The sequence below is a fragment of the Mastomys coucha genome, unplaced genomic scaffold (assembly GCF_008632895.1).
Source record: "Mastomys coucha isolate ucsf_1 unplaced genomic scaffold, UCSF_Mcou_1 pScaffold6, whole genome shotgun sequence".
Taxonomy (NCBI): Eukaryota; Metazoa; Chordata; class Mammalia; order Rodentia; family Muridae; genus Mastomys; species Mastomys coucha.
This window is the reverse complement of record NW_022196912.1, coordinates 40,869,459-40,883,811: the sequence shown is the minus strand read 5'-3', so window position 1 is coordinate 40,883,811 and position 14,353 is coordinate 40,869,459.

The window sequence follows — 14,353 nt, the reverse complement described above, 5'->3', positions numbered from 1 at the left end:
GTCTCTGAGACACATAGATTAATCTTGGAGTAGAGGTCTAAAACAATTGTCCCTCACCAACAGGGCCATTCCAGAGGAAAATGTCATTGCTTATCGTGGCTGCACAACCACAAAGTGTACAGTGAGCATCCATAATGATTGTGAGAAAAGCCCTGGGCTCCTGGCCAAGGTGTCTATTGTCTACTGATCATGCCTCACAGCACCAGGAGTGAGCCAAGCAGTGCAGCAGGCAGCGTCCTGTGCTAGTAACATTATAACAATAGTTCTCCCTGGTGCCACCTCAGGGAGCCACAGGTGTCCACAAGACTCTCCATGAAAACATCTCTGTAAAATAAAGGAGCCGGCTGAGCTGGGAAGGCTGTCTCAACTCTAAAGCACTAATCTCTTACAGGAAGTTCCAAGAGGTCAAAACAAGGTAGAGGTCAAATCTCTGCAGAGGGTTCCTGCAAAGAGCTCCCAGGAGATCACAGTTCACCTACAGAATCCTCATAGCAACAGGGACAAAGGCAGCAGATGGTGTATGTTCTTCTGCTAGGTGACATAGTGCAGGACTCAGGAAGGCCAGAGCAGTCATTCAACCACCAGAACTCAGGCTGGAATGGAGAGAAGGAGGCTGAGTCAGCCTGCGGGTTGTTGGAGCCCTGAGCTCTACCTCCGATATTACATGGAAAAGTCTAGATACAGAAGTCTTGTCCTTTGGAGAGGACCAATGAGTCCAGCCAAGTAAGATTAAATCCATGCCCCAGGACCCATTCCCTCTTGGGCTAAGAAAAGCCAGGCCCTTTATGATATCCAGGCCTTTCTTAATGCATCCACACATTGATTGCGGTTTTAGGAGAACTATCTCAGTCTTTTATGGAATCTAGACCAACCAAGCCAAACCATTTTTATCATTCTTCCTTTTCATTTAGTAACATCCAAAAAGTAAGCAGAATGTTCCTTTCATTTTTTTTTTCATTCTGTAGCCCAGGCTGACCTCAAACTCTTGGCAATCCTCCTACCTCAACCTCCTGTGCACTGAGGTTAGAAGAATGTACCAGCACGCATAGCATAGTATAAGCAACAGTGGGGACTAGAACTCAGGACTTCATCATGCATGTTAGGCAAGCACTCTACTGACTAAGCTACCCATGTTGTCTATATTTGCTGCACAGCAGAACAACATGGTGGATAAAGTCAGATCCCAGAGCCACAGAGTTTAGGTGCTGGCTTTCTTACCTATGAGTGGCTCTATGCTCCAATATCCTCGGTCGTGAATGAGACAATATTCAGTGTTAGGACCAAGTTGACAATGAAGCCCTATCACAGGTAGGATTTTTTGTTTCTCTGTGTAGCCCTGGCTATCCTGGAACTCACTCTGTAGACCAGGCTGGCCTCGAACTCAGAAATCCACCTGCCTCTGCCTCCCAAGTGCTGGGATTAAAGGTGTGCGCCACCACCGCCTGCATAGGTAGTTCTTGTTATGACCATTTCCTAATGCTCTCATCTCTGCAAGAGCGTTATCACCCACAGCCTCGAATACCATCAATGACTGTCTGGTTCTTCAGTCATGCAACATCATATGGCCCCTATCTCAGAGGACAGCATGCCCAGGAATCCAGAAAAGCCTAAACAAGCAGTTTCCCCTGGCTGCAGCTCCCTGATCGAGGAGCAATGAGCATGAGGAGGAGACCATTGTAATGGATGCACAGACTGGAAGAACATGGGGACTTCATGGCTTCCGAGCCCCCGTGTTTCCCCTGTAGCTGCCTCAGATGGTCTACAGCTGCCACCTCCAACATTATTACAGGTGCTGGGCAAGGCACTGAAGCAACGGTTACAGATTCCCAGCCAGAGCTCACCTGGGCTCTCAGCCCAGACACTCCCCATTTGTGGGTGCTGTGGGGCAGCTCACACTACAGACCACATGATGACTGTGACCCAAAGTGGAGATCCTCCGGACTGCCAGCCAGGGCCACGCCAGCAAGCATCACACAAGTGGGTTCCTTAATCTCTTAGCAGAGAGCTTAGAAGACACTCTCCCCAGATGGAAAGACACACTGTACAGACGAGGTATGCCCTGAAGCATGAGATAGAGGACTCCGGAGACAGGTGTCACAAGAAAGAGGCAGCTGGGAGAAGTGCCAGCTGTTTCAACCTTAGCCTCTCTGAGGAAGTTTTGCAGAGTGACAGGGTTGACACAGGTGATGCACACAGAAGTCACTTCCAGAGTCCAAGCGCATACCATGTGTGGGAAGGGTCAGCTAAGTGGCCAGACAATCATATCCTCTCGAGCCCAGTAAATCGTTTCTGATGAATGCCTACGTAAGCCCCACTTAGGTATTAACCTAAGCGGGTTCTGTCCACCCTACAGGTCATCATCAGTGACCCTGGTAATTTCCAAATTGTAATGACCCTAGCTCCATCCCAGACTTCTTTTACCAAAGATCTGTATCAACGTTGCTCACTTTTATTTCCAAGGTTAGGAGCCAAGGACATGAATCGTGAATGGAGGAGACATTTATCAAAGACAGGAAAGGAGGAGGAAAAAGAGCAGTTGTTGGTTCGAGAATGGAAAAAGAGAAAGAAAAGGATGTGGGTCCTGATGGTGCAGCGTTCAATAACACGGCACACACACCATCTCCATTATCCCAAGAAACCTGAAACCAGAGGGCTAACCAGAGGGACCTGTGCTAAGTCACAAAAGCAGGTGACTTCAGGCTCTAAAGAGCTTCCTCTTTCCTCTGCACAAAGCTCCCTGCTGAGACTAGGGAACAGGAAGGACGATAAGAAACTTCTGGGCAAAGACACCCCGGGGAACTATGTTTGCTCAATAGTATACTGTCGGCATTGTGTGCACAGGCAACCAAAGCGTTTGCCAACTGCTACTGGCGACCATTGTTAGAGAACGACCCGTAGCCAAGGCTGTGCAGTCAAGAGTCCAGCTGGACAGACAGCACAGGCAGATCATGCAGGAAGAGCCAGACCCCGGGACCAGCCTTACCCCAGCATGGCAGGACCCACACTCAAGCCATGTATCGTTTCACGTACTTTGTTGCCCCAAAATATGGTGAAAGAGGGAATAGCTTCCAAAATCCCCTAAGCATAGATCTAATGAGACATGGGACTATCAGTTTTTTTGTGTTCACCTAAAAACCTTTCGGTTCCAATGATTGCACACATATATGGGTACAAACACATACTCATACATGCACTTACATATACATACATATGCTCACACAGTAAGAGGGTTGGATTTTTTTTTTTTTAGCTTTTAAAAGAGAGAAATCCTGTTGTCACTATAACAATCCTGATGAACCTGGAGGGTGTTTTGCTCCGGCTTCAGTCCCTTCCCTGATAAAGTGGCGATAACCTCACACTGTGAGCCAGTATAAAGCTCCCCCTTCCTTAAGGTGCTCTTGTCTCAGCAGTGAGACAAATAATTAATTCACTATTAATACATGACAAATTATATTACATTACAATCTGCTATAATAAGGGCATCTAGTGTCAAACTACCCTATTAGTCAAATCCTAAGTATGTAATAGGGTTCTGATAATTACAGGCGCGATTGCAGTAGACATCTAGGACTTAGCTAAAACTTCGACGACACCACCCACCCACGCCCTGCCCATCCCTTCCCCCCCCCAACCCCACCCGCCCCCAACTCCCTTCCCTACACAGTTTCCCTCTCTTCTCAGCCCCAGGCAACAACCAACCACTCAGCTTCCCTGCATTGGATGGTGTCATCCATCTTTCCAGCTTTACTAAAGTGCCTTGATAAATAACAGTGGTCTAAATGTTGCTGTCTTCTGGCCTGGACACGGGCACTAGCCCACTTTGCTTTCTAGTGCTGGGATAAAAATCACCACCAACAGCAAGCTGAGGAGGAAAGGGTTGGTTTGGGTTGCATTTCTCCATCCTAATTCATCACTGAGGACAGTCCCAGCAGGAACGAAATCCCACAGACCGCTCCCCTCTCCCCAGATGGCTCTGGCTTGGGTCAAGATGACAAAAAAAAAAAAAAAAAAAAAAAAAAAAAAAAAAGGCAACAAGCTAAGCCAGAACAGTCATTGTACCCACGGAACTCACCGTAACTATGTTTACCTGGACATAATCAAGCCAAGACCAGTCTAGCAGGCAGCACTGATTAGACTCCAGGGTTATAAAAAGGCAAACACATGAAAACAAGAAGGGGCTATGTTGAAGGAGTGTCAAAGGGACAGGCGGGGGATATTGGGGCACATAGGGTCAAGACATATTTTATATGGATATATATATGTGTATATATTAAATGTATATATAATATATACATATATATTATGTAATATATATGAAGTAAAATATTCAAGAAAAAAAAACTTTAGGAGAACATGAAAATGCCCATAGTATAGACTGTGCTGGGGATTTCACAGATTAATACCTATCTCCCAACCTGTCAAATTACATATGCTAAACACACACACAGCCTTGATATCGCAACACACGTCAGGTATATGGTAAAATATCAAGAATTATTATTATGATAATAATAGTAAACAGGCGTCTGATATTTCCATTGGCACTCTGAGTGTGGTTACTGTTGAGTCTTGCCGTGTGCCGTGACTTAGGGTTCTGCTAAACCTGCAGAACAGGTGTGGCCATTGAACCATAAGAATTTTCTTTCTGGCCATAGGTAGGCTTCCAAACCAAGTCCAGGTACGGTCAGTCAGGTGCTCTGTGGCCTGCTGAGTCCAGATCTGCGAGTTAGAAACAACCGGTGCAACTTCACACAGACTGTGAAGCAAGGCAGCTGGCAGGGTGTGACTACAGTGTAGCAGGTAGCCCAGCTCTAGTGTGAACAGCCAGCTGACAGGAAAGGCCTGGGTGACTAGGCCAAAGCCCAAGGGCTAACAGGTTCTCTATGGCTGACAGCTCCATCTAAGGCATCCGGGTACTCCATTCAGTCCTGCAGCAAGTATCCTGAAGAGATCAAGAGCTCTGTCGCCAGAGAGCAGGGCTTCCTCAGGGAAGACCTGCACTCTCTCTTTGGGCCTTTACATCTATAACCGGGAACCCAGGGGCCTGGAGAACAAGCCCCGCTTTGCGCTGGGACCTAGCAAAGAGCAGATTCACCCCACATGCTGTGGGGATAGGGCAGACATAGCTCAGCTGAGTCCAGGCTGGTGCTGGAGAAGAAAATCCATGTCCTGGTTAGGTTTTTGTCATCTTGTTGCAAACAGTTCCGAGGGGCCTGCGAAGTGCGGCAGAAACCTAGCAAGCCCCAAGGAGGAGGGTACTGAGCAAGTGCGCAGGCGTGGAGGATGACGTCACAGGAACCATTTGCAAAGAGGAAAATGTCCTCACAACACTGATCTCTGGACGAGCATGTGGGTCATTTTCTTGATGATCTGATGGTTGATATAGGAGGGCCAAACCTCCTGGAAGGGGGGGGCAGTGCCACTCCTGGAACCTATAGTCCTGGATGGTATAAGAAGATAAGTTGAGGGAGCCATGAGGAGCAAGTCAGTAAATTCGCTTCCGTGGCCTCTGGTTCAGTTCCTTTGTCAAGTTCCTGCTCTGACTTCCCTCATGGTGGAGTGCAAACTGGAAGATGAGATAAACCCTTTCCTCCCCAAGTGGCTTTTGGTCATGGTGTTTTATCACAGCAACCGAAAAGCAAACTAAGACAGTTCAGCAGACAGTGACAGGACCATGCAAAGCTTGGGCCTCTGTTTAAAAAAATCACCAGGACCCATGGACAGCCAGGAGGGAGACCTAGACACATACTTGTTTAAAGTGGACTCCACCCCAGTCCACGCGGCTCCTCATAATGGCGCAATTTAGAAGTCAGAGGCTCTCAGGACATCAACAGCAGCGGCATTGTTGGAGTCTGCACCATGCAGCAGAAACCCGCTGAGCGTCAAAAAGGAGGTTGCTCTGCAAGTGTAGGTGCACAAAGGGTGAGGTCACAGGAGCCATAACTGATGATGGATCAGAAAGCAAGCTCACAGGAAATGTGCCTGTGAGATACTGCTAAATGAGAAGAGGGTTGTTTTCAAACCATACAGAGAATATGATCCAATGCTGCCCAAAGGAAGTAGGGGTTACAGATGGATATATAGGCTCAGAGAAAAGAGTGGCAGTTTATGCTACAAAATAAGAGCCACGGAGCTGGGGAGGTAGTTCCGTCAGCAAGGTGCTTGCCTCACAAGCATGCGGACCTGAGTTCATTCTCCCAGAACCCAGGTGGGAGAGTTGAGCATGTAGCATGCAGCTGTAGTCCCTGTGGAGTTGGGCAGACTCAGCCAAACTAGTGAACTCTAGGTTCAGTGAGAGATCCTGCTCCCCAAAACAAGGTCAAGGGATTGAGAGATGGCCCAGCGGTTCTGTTCCCAGCACCCACATTGAGTAGTTCACAACAGCCTATAACTCCAGTTCCAGGGGATTCAATGCTTTCTTCCAGCCGGTTTGGGCATCTACATACACAAATACAAACACTCACATGCATATACAAGCACATAAACAAAAACAAAATGAATCTTTAAAAAACACTAATAATAAAGTTGAAAGTGACTGAAGAAACCCAGTGCTGACCTCTGACCTCCATATTAGCACATGTACACACCCATATATGCATATATACAAACACAGAAACACACAAATAAATGAACAATATTTACACTCAGGTGGTGCCATAGCAGATTAGTGTTCTCTTCTCTCTCTTTCTCTCTCTCTTTCTCTCTCTCTCTCTCTCTCTCTCTCTCTCTCTCTCTCTCTTTCTCTTTCTTCTTCCTCCCTCTCCTTTCTCCCCCCTCCCCCTCTCTCCATCTCCCCCTTCTCTCTCTCAGATGCATGCTATAAACATATACCAATCAGGTTCTAGGAACAAAGTTCACATTTTGGTTTCACCTTTCAGATCCCATGTAACTGAGTAATGCTCTAGCTGGCAACCCCTTCTGTGGTTAGTTCCCCCTGGGTGTGCCCAGGCATCTTGTGTAGGACTTCATCCTCATTTTGTTCACAGCTGGGGAAGGTAGATGTGAATTAGTGCAGCACCTCTCCCAGGATGGACAGGCACAGGCCCTCTGCAGGGCCCTCCTCCCAGTGTAGAGAACTAAGTGCAGGTGGCCAGAAAGCAAAAACCAAAAGATTCTGAGATGAGGAGGGGCCATGTGTTCCCCCCAGAATGTCCCTCATGTGTTCTCCACAATTATACTCCACCACAGGTTTGGGGATCCCTAGAACTGAATGAATTAATGGATATGTTAGCTGATGTCTGGTAACATCACAGAGATTCTTGTGTGTTACTGTAGAGCTTCCGGGGGCTCCCATGAACACATATGCTCTTTCCAGCATGTTCTCAGGATGCTCTCTTCCCTTCCTGCTCCTTGTACTCCTGACTGTCCTCTCCCTCTCCATTCTCTCCTAGCATGTGATTGTCAGTCAGTCTTCATAGTAACTGTGGACTCTGGGTTTTACATCAGAGATGCAGAGATGCTGTGCAGTCTGTCCTGGATACTCACAGTTGCCTAACCACCAAAGGCACAAGATAAACTCATCTTTGGCAGCGCAAGCCCCAGAAGAGGAAGATCCATCAGTAAAATGTTCGAGGTGGGGATGCCGATGCTCACCTTGCTTGCATGGCCATAAATTGCAGGTCAGCCATCTTTCCTATTGCTCTGTATTCTAACCAGACAACTTGTCACCATGGCAACCCCCTCAGTTGCCATACTTCAGAGAGAGCACCTTTTCAAAGGAATCAACTTAGCAATGTGTCACGTTAACTTCTGCACTTCTTACCAATCTTCTTGAGACTCAAGGCCTGAGCAGAACCATCTAGAAGATATTACCATGGTCAAACACAACTCCTTTCTCCACCTGACCCACCTGGCTCTGGACAAGAGTCCAGGTGTTGGGGCTGCCCTAAAGCTTAAGTGTTGCAGGGCAGTTTACAAATGTCAGTTGTGAAGCACTTAAAGGGATAAGTAGCTTCTGTTAAGGTGCTTTGCATGCATGATGTCACATAATCCCCAGGACAGCTCAGTATGCCAAGCTGCTCCTACAGTGCCCATGAGGAACAAAGAATAGCCCCATGGCAACCCCCTCCCCAGGTCCAGCTCCTTCTACTGCAGCCTACCTCCCAGCCAAAGGACGCACACACAGCTCATGCCAGGCTAGACCTGTGCTGCCAGTCTGCCCAAAATGAGATTGTTTTCAACAACTCCAGATGCTAAAGAGGCACCTACCTCAGAGTACTCTGCCCAAAATGAAACTGTTTAAGATGTGAACCGGAGTTACCCTTCTTGGCAGTGCCCTTAGCTGGAGCTCTAACTTCATCTACATTTGAACCTTCCCCCTGAACCCCAGAGGAGTGGCCCGGGGCCTTCCTGGCTGACTCAGGAAAGAGTCCAACCTCTCTCACCAGTGCCCCCCCTCCCCCCGCACCAAAACACTGTTCCAGGAAAGCAGCCCAGAGGCTAGGCTGTCAATTTCTCCTGAATCCTACAGGAAAACCTTCTGGATTCATTTGGGGGGTGGGAGGGAGGTTAGAATTCCAGAGGTAGGGGCTAAACAGGATGTCTTCTTGGTCCTCAGTCCTGACTTTAGGAGGAAGAAGCCAGGCACGTCTGTGTAGAACAGCTATGTGGTAGAAAAATAAGGTGTTTCCTGATGTGCTCCAGTGTTATCACAGGCTGAGGGTTAGTACCTGGTATGCTGAAGAAAGCTTAACGGGGAAAGAGGCCAGTGGCTCCAAATCGGATGGAGACATCCACATCTGTATTTTCTCTTGGATTCTAAGCTCATACCTGGCTGCAGAAATGTCTTCATGACTTCCCCCACTGTCTGAGAAAATTGCTGGGCGTAAAGTAAACACTGATGAGCAGAGAAGGAGGAGAAGAGGGGTAGAGAGGAAGAAGGGAAAAGAAAAGAGAAGTTTAACTAATCAAATGAATTTGCATCAAGGAAGACAGACAGGGCATATGTTTATAAAGCTACACAAAGCTCACTCTTGTCTAAGAAAGGTACAAAATGGATACTCCACATCAACTAGCCAGTTGACAGAGAGAGAAGCTGGGCTTATTCATGAGGGTTTGTGCCTTTCTATAGCACACGGGCCTCATGGGTCTAGATATGCTTATGAATATCAGAAAGATGTTATTTTTTTAGGGGCTGTGAAGTCCATTTAACGTGCCAACATGGCTTGCCCAAGGTACCCAGATATTTGATCAGATGTTATTCTGGGTTTTTGTGCTTCTGAGTTAGACATATATGCAGGTAAGTAGAGTCTGAATGGAGCAGATAGACTGCTTCCAATCAGCTGACAGTCAAGACAGGGCAACCCAAACTCCCTGAATATGAGGAGATCCAGCCCAACCTCAGGGCTTGATCTGTGGCCTCAACCTGTTCTGGTCTCCATCCCACAGACTTAGGATTTACTAGTCTCCAAATGCACAGACACACACACACACACACACACACACACACATACACACATTGTGTTAGTCTCTCCTCTGCAGACTCCTGACTAACATAGGCACAAACGGGAATCATATATTGGAGAAGATGCCCCCACGCATGCCAGAGCATAGCACATAGTCTCCAGCAGAGGATGGACATACAGTGGGCTGATACCTAATAGAGTAGAAATTCATCTGCCAGGAAACCTATGCTATGCTATAAATGCTATTAAACTGCAGCATGCATAAACACTGTTAGAACTTCATCCCCCAAACACTCATCCAGAGTGACCATCAACACTGTTAGAACTGCACCTATCAGGTCTTCATCTAAAAACTGATTGAGAAATTCATCCATTAGATTGGATCCTCATTTAACCCTCCACTGATAGCCTCAAACGAATCAACACCCATCACTCATATATCACACTTCAGAGGAGGAAATACAAAGAGAGCCAAGGACAAGGGAAGGTAGAGAGACAGGGGAGGCCTGTGGGGATGAAGGTAGAGTGAGCCTCACCAGTCTGCACAGCATGCACTAGCTATCTACTCGCAAGCCAGGCTCCCCGCAATGGCTGCTTTAAACCACAGAGGAGCCACAGCAGCACCTCACCCCTTCCACATAACTGCTCTCATGGCTCTTACCACCAGCCCAAGCCCAACTTTGCCTATGGTTGTACCATGCCTGCTGCCACCCCAAGGTCATGCTGGCATGCCCTGGCTTTTCTGTTGCTGCCTGCTTTTATTCTGGCCAAGGCTCTGGGTGAACAGAGGAATGTAAGAGACAGCTCTGTCTCTACCACCTAGCCTTCTAAAGCCTTTCTGGGTGCTGCACAGCATGAGCTATGTCCCTCCTGCACACAGAAAGACAGTCAACTGAACACCCATGTATATCATCACTCCGAAGTGGTTTGTCGAGGCAAGAGTAAATGTTTTGGATATAAAGCTGGGCTCAGCATCTATGATGTCTTTGTGGCACACCTTTCCAAGGGTTCTGTGGAGGACAAGATGAGACAGTTGACTATCTTCCTGGACAAAAGAGGAGAAAGCAGAGATGACGTTACAACATGTGCCCGGTGAAAACTACCCTCTAGCCAGGCAAGTGCCAGGCAAGAGAGGCCATTCAGCTGCAAACAGATTCTTCTGAATCCTTTAAAGAGATCACCACCTCAATTGAAGAGAGTGGATGAGGCAGCTACTTACAAAGAACATCCTAGAAGATTGATTACTATTTAGAGAAAGTCACGACAAAACTAAACAAATAAAAGCAAACACCCAGATTACACTTCTTAATGCTTCCCAAAGAAGTATTAGGATTGTCAAGTGCAATATTCTCCAAACTTGGTTTAAATGACCTCACATCTCAGGGCTAGCCCCCTCAGCATCACACACTAAAACACATTTGCAACAGACTAGAGCCCAGGGTAGGCTGGTCCCAGTAGACAGGGTTCACTCTGTTTTCCTTTCATGCAATAAGATTGGAGGGCAAAGTTCTATTTCCCCCTAAGGTGACTCATTCCAGCAGGAACACAGAGTGCTCAGGTGTGAGCCTGAACCGGGTGGAGGAGGGCAGAAACCTTACAGGAATGAATGGCGTGCAGTCTAGAGAATGGCCCTGCCACGTACACGCCCAGCCTGCAGGTGGAGGAGAGTAAATTGTGCACAGGAAGGTGACAAAGTAGAGAATGCTGTGAAGGGACATAACCTGTAGGGGGAGGAGAGCAGGCCACATGCAGGAATGAATGGCATGTGGTGTGAAGAGCAGGGAGTGCAAACCTGGCCTGTGGGGTGAAGAACAGACAGCATACAAAATTGTCCAGCAAAGGCACAATCCACCCCACATTTTGAGTCTACAGCCCTTCTAGCACAGACTTCTCTCTCATCAACATATCCAGAGCAAATCACAGCCACTTCCTCTTCTCTTAATGCCCTGACAACTGTCATCATGGAAGCCCTTGAGAACCCTGAGCCTACGACATCAGCCATCTAAGAGCTAGGCCATGCTAGCCTACAAGGCTTAGGAACTTTAGATCTGATACAAAGGCCAAATTGAGCTGCAAGGCTCAATGGCCTGGTTCCACTAGCCACCATGGCCACTTGCACACATAGCCATGGACATTTGCTGCCAGCAGGTAAACCACAAGATTAGTACAAACCCTTCACATCACCAAACAGTGACTTGGCACCTGAAGCATAGTTTCCTTTTCTTTTCTTCTTTTAGTTTGGCTTTGTTGAGACAGGGTCTCATATATACAGCCCAGGCTATGTGGCCAAGGATGACCTTAAACTCCCATCCTCCTGTCTCTACTTCTCAAGCACTAGAATTGGAAGTGAGTATCACCACATCTGGCTTATTTACTGCAGGAGATGGAATTCAGGGCTAAATGCGTTCTACCAACTGAGGTACATCCCCAACACAAAAGCACACCATTAGGCAACGCAAACACACTATGGCAACTCTAAATTCAGCAGACCTGAGGGGCACTCATTGGCAGCTTAGACCTGGACCCTCATGTCCACAGGGAAGCCATAAATAAGTTTAAGTGAAGTGACTGTTGAGAAAAGGTGCCCCTAATCCTCCTTTGGTGTCTCCTTTGCTACATTTCACCCCACTTTTAATTTAGATTTAAATCACATATTTTTATACTTGTATAACCCATCCCACCAGGTTCAGTAGTGCACATCTTTATGAGTTCAGGACAGCCTGGTCTACACAGTCAGTTCCAGGATTGCAAAGCTATGTGAGAGCCTGCCCTAATGATAAAAACAACAATAATATAATTACTCTGAATTTCTTTCTCCAACAAGAGGGATACAACAAAGTGAAAATGAAATGTAACAGGATACAAGCTATGAGTTGTTAGCTATCCCTGACAGTGGAAGGGACCCAGGTCCAAGAGGCCTGCTCTGCATATTTCTTACCTGCTCCTCATGGCTTCAAGCAGGAGTGGGCAAAAATGACCAGTGCAAAGACACATCTTGGAGACACTTAAACAACTATGCAGCTTCTACACGGACTTCTAAGGGTCTCCAACTTTTGGTGTTTAGAAGTACTTCTAGAGAACCTACAGTAACATTTTCCAGGAATCTCAACCCATCCCATAAAATCAACGAGCACATTCCAAGGCCCCACCAAGGCCACTTCTGGATGGGTGAGACCAAGAAACCATGCACTTCCTTAGGAACTTCAAAAAGTGAAGAAGCCAAGAGTGCAAACGGAGGCTGGACCTTCTGCCCCATGACAGCAGCTGTCTCATGATGACAGATTCTCACATCCCTAGGGCAGCTTCCCCACAGAGACCATGCAGTGCCTCCCTCATCTCCCCAAGCAGCACCTGTGCCACCTGGAACCTCAGCTGCAGGAGACCTCCTCTCTGACATCTGCTATATGGTCCTATGCTATACACAGTCCCTCCCTTCCCTGTGCCCCAGAGCACCGCCAAAATCTTCCCAGTCTAGCCTGAGGCCCTCCTGGAGTTCCACGCTAGCCATGTGGCCCCTCCACAGCTTCCTAATGGCCTTCACAGAGCTACGAACAGGACAGACACAAGGTAAGTAAATGTTTGATGAGCAAACACACCATCTTGATTTCTTTCCTCTAAAGCCCTCAACTCAGCCAAGCGCACAGCCTATGGCAGCCGAGCAGTGACCCCACAGGACTCTGGCCAGCTTGTAGATTGGCAACCATCTGCCTCTGGTTAGGTACGTCATGTTTCTCATCTTGACTCTCACTGTACCTTTCTCCCACCTAATCCAAACAAGACCCACACTGTGAGTCTCAGCTTCCAGCCTGTATGGATGCCCTACTCATTCAGAACATATATCCTGAGTATCTGCTATTTGGTGGACCAGGCACAAGCAGCAAACAAAACAGACATGGTTGTGATCTGTGTTCTTATCACAGCCAGAGCATCTGGTACCTGTAGCCTCTGGTTCCTTGTCAATTAAAAGAATAATAAACATGCTTTCCATGTTGTAAGAATTCTGTGCCCATTCAGTGGGCTGCCTGCCTCTTGGGCGATTGATCAGCAGAACAAGGAGCAGAAGCCTACCTCAGCCATGTTACTATAATTCTTCTGATCCCATTGAACTGTTCATCTTTTTATTTTTGACAGTTACACACACACACACACACACACACACACACACATATGTAATCATATGAAGCCTTTCTTCTTCTCAGTTCATCTCCCAGTGGCTACACCACTCAAGAAAAGAACCCCACACACTCAGCATCGTTAATAGTTATCAGCTCCTTGAATAGGGTCGGGACCCCCTGGGTGCATCCTTCATCCATGGGAGAATCTCATGAAGGTATCGACAGGTCCTATTGCCTAGGGTGGCCATGGCAATGTTTTATGACCGACCATCTTCTCCTTCCTCCAGCTCTTACATCCTAGCTACCATTCCTATCTCCCAGTGGTGAGTGAGGCAGAGGCCCTGTTTAATATGACTGCACCATGGCAAGAAATATCCCACATCCTTCATCCTCCTTCCTTACTTGGTCCCCTCACACAGACTCTAAGCAAGTACTTTTTCCCTTGTGTTCAAATGAGACAAAAGAGTTAGCTTGACTTTCCCAAAACTATCTGGGTCATGACAGGCCTTAGACTCAGGACTCTTAGAACGACTGTCACATGGCTCTGCCCTTGCAAGTTAGAGTTTCTGGGGGGAATCCCACGACACATGCATAAGCTAGGCATTCTGTCCTCAGTAAGTACCAGGCCCACCAGACACCAACGTATAACAAGTGGACACCCCTGAAAGACCCTCAGTCCACTGGGTTTGGGAATGACACCCTCCTTGGAGGTAGGGGAGGGGTGGGCTGGACAGAAAAGCCCCAGGTAATAGAAATGGGAAATTCTAACCCACAGCCTGCACATGGTGTCTTTGAGCCTCCCGAGACAGCTGAAGTGAATTGTATGTGTGGCTT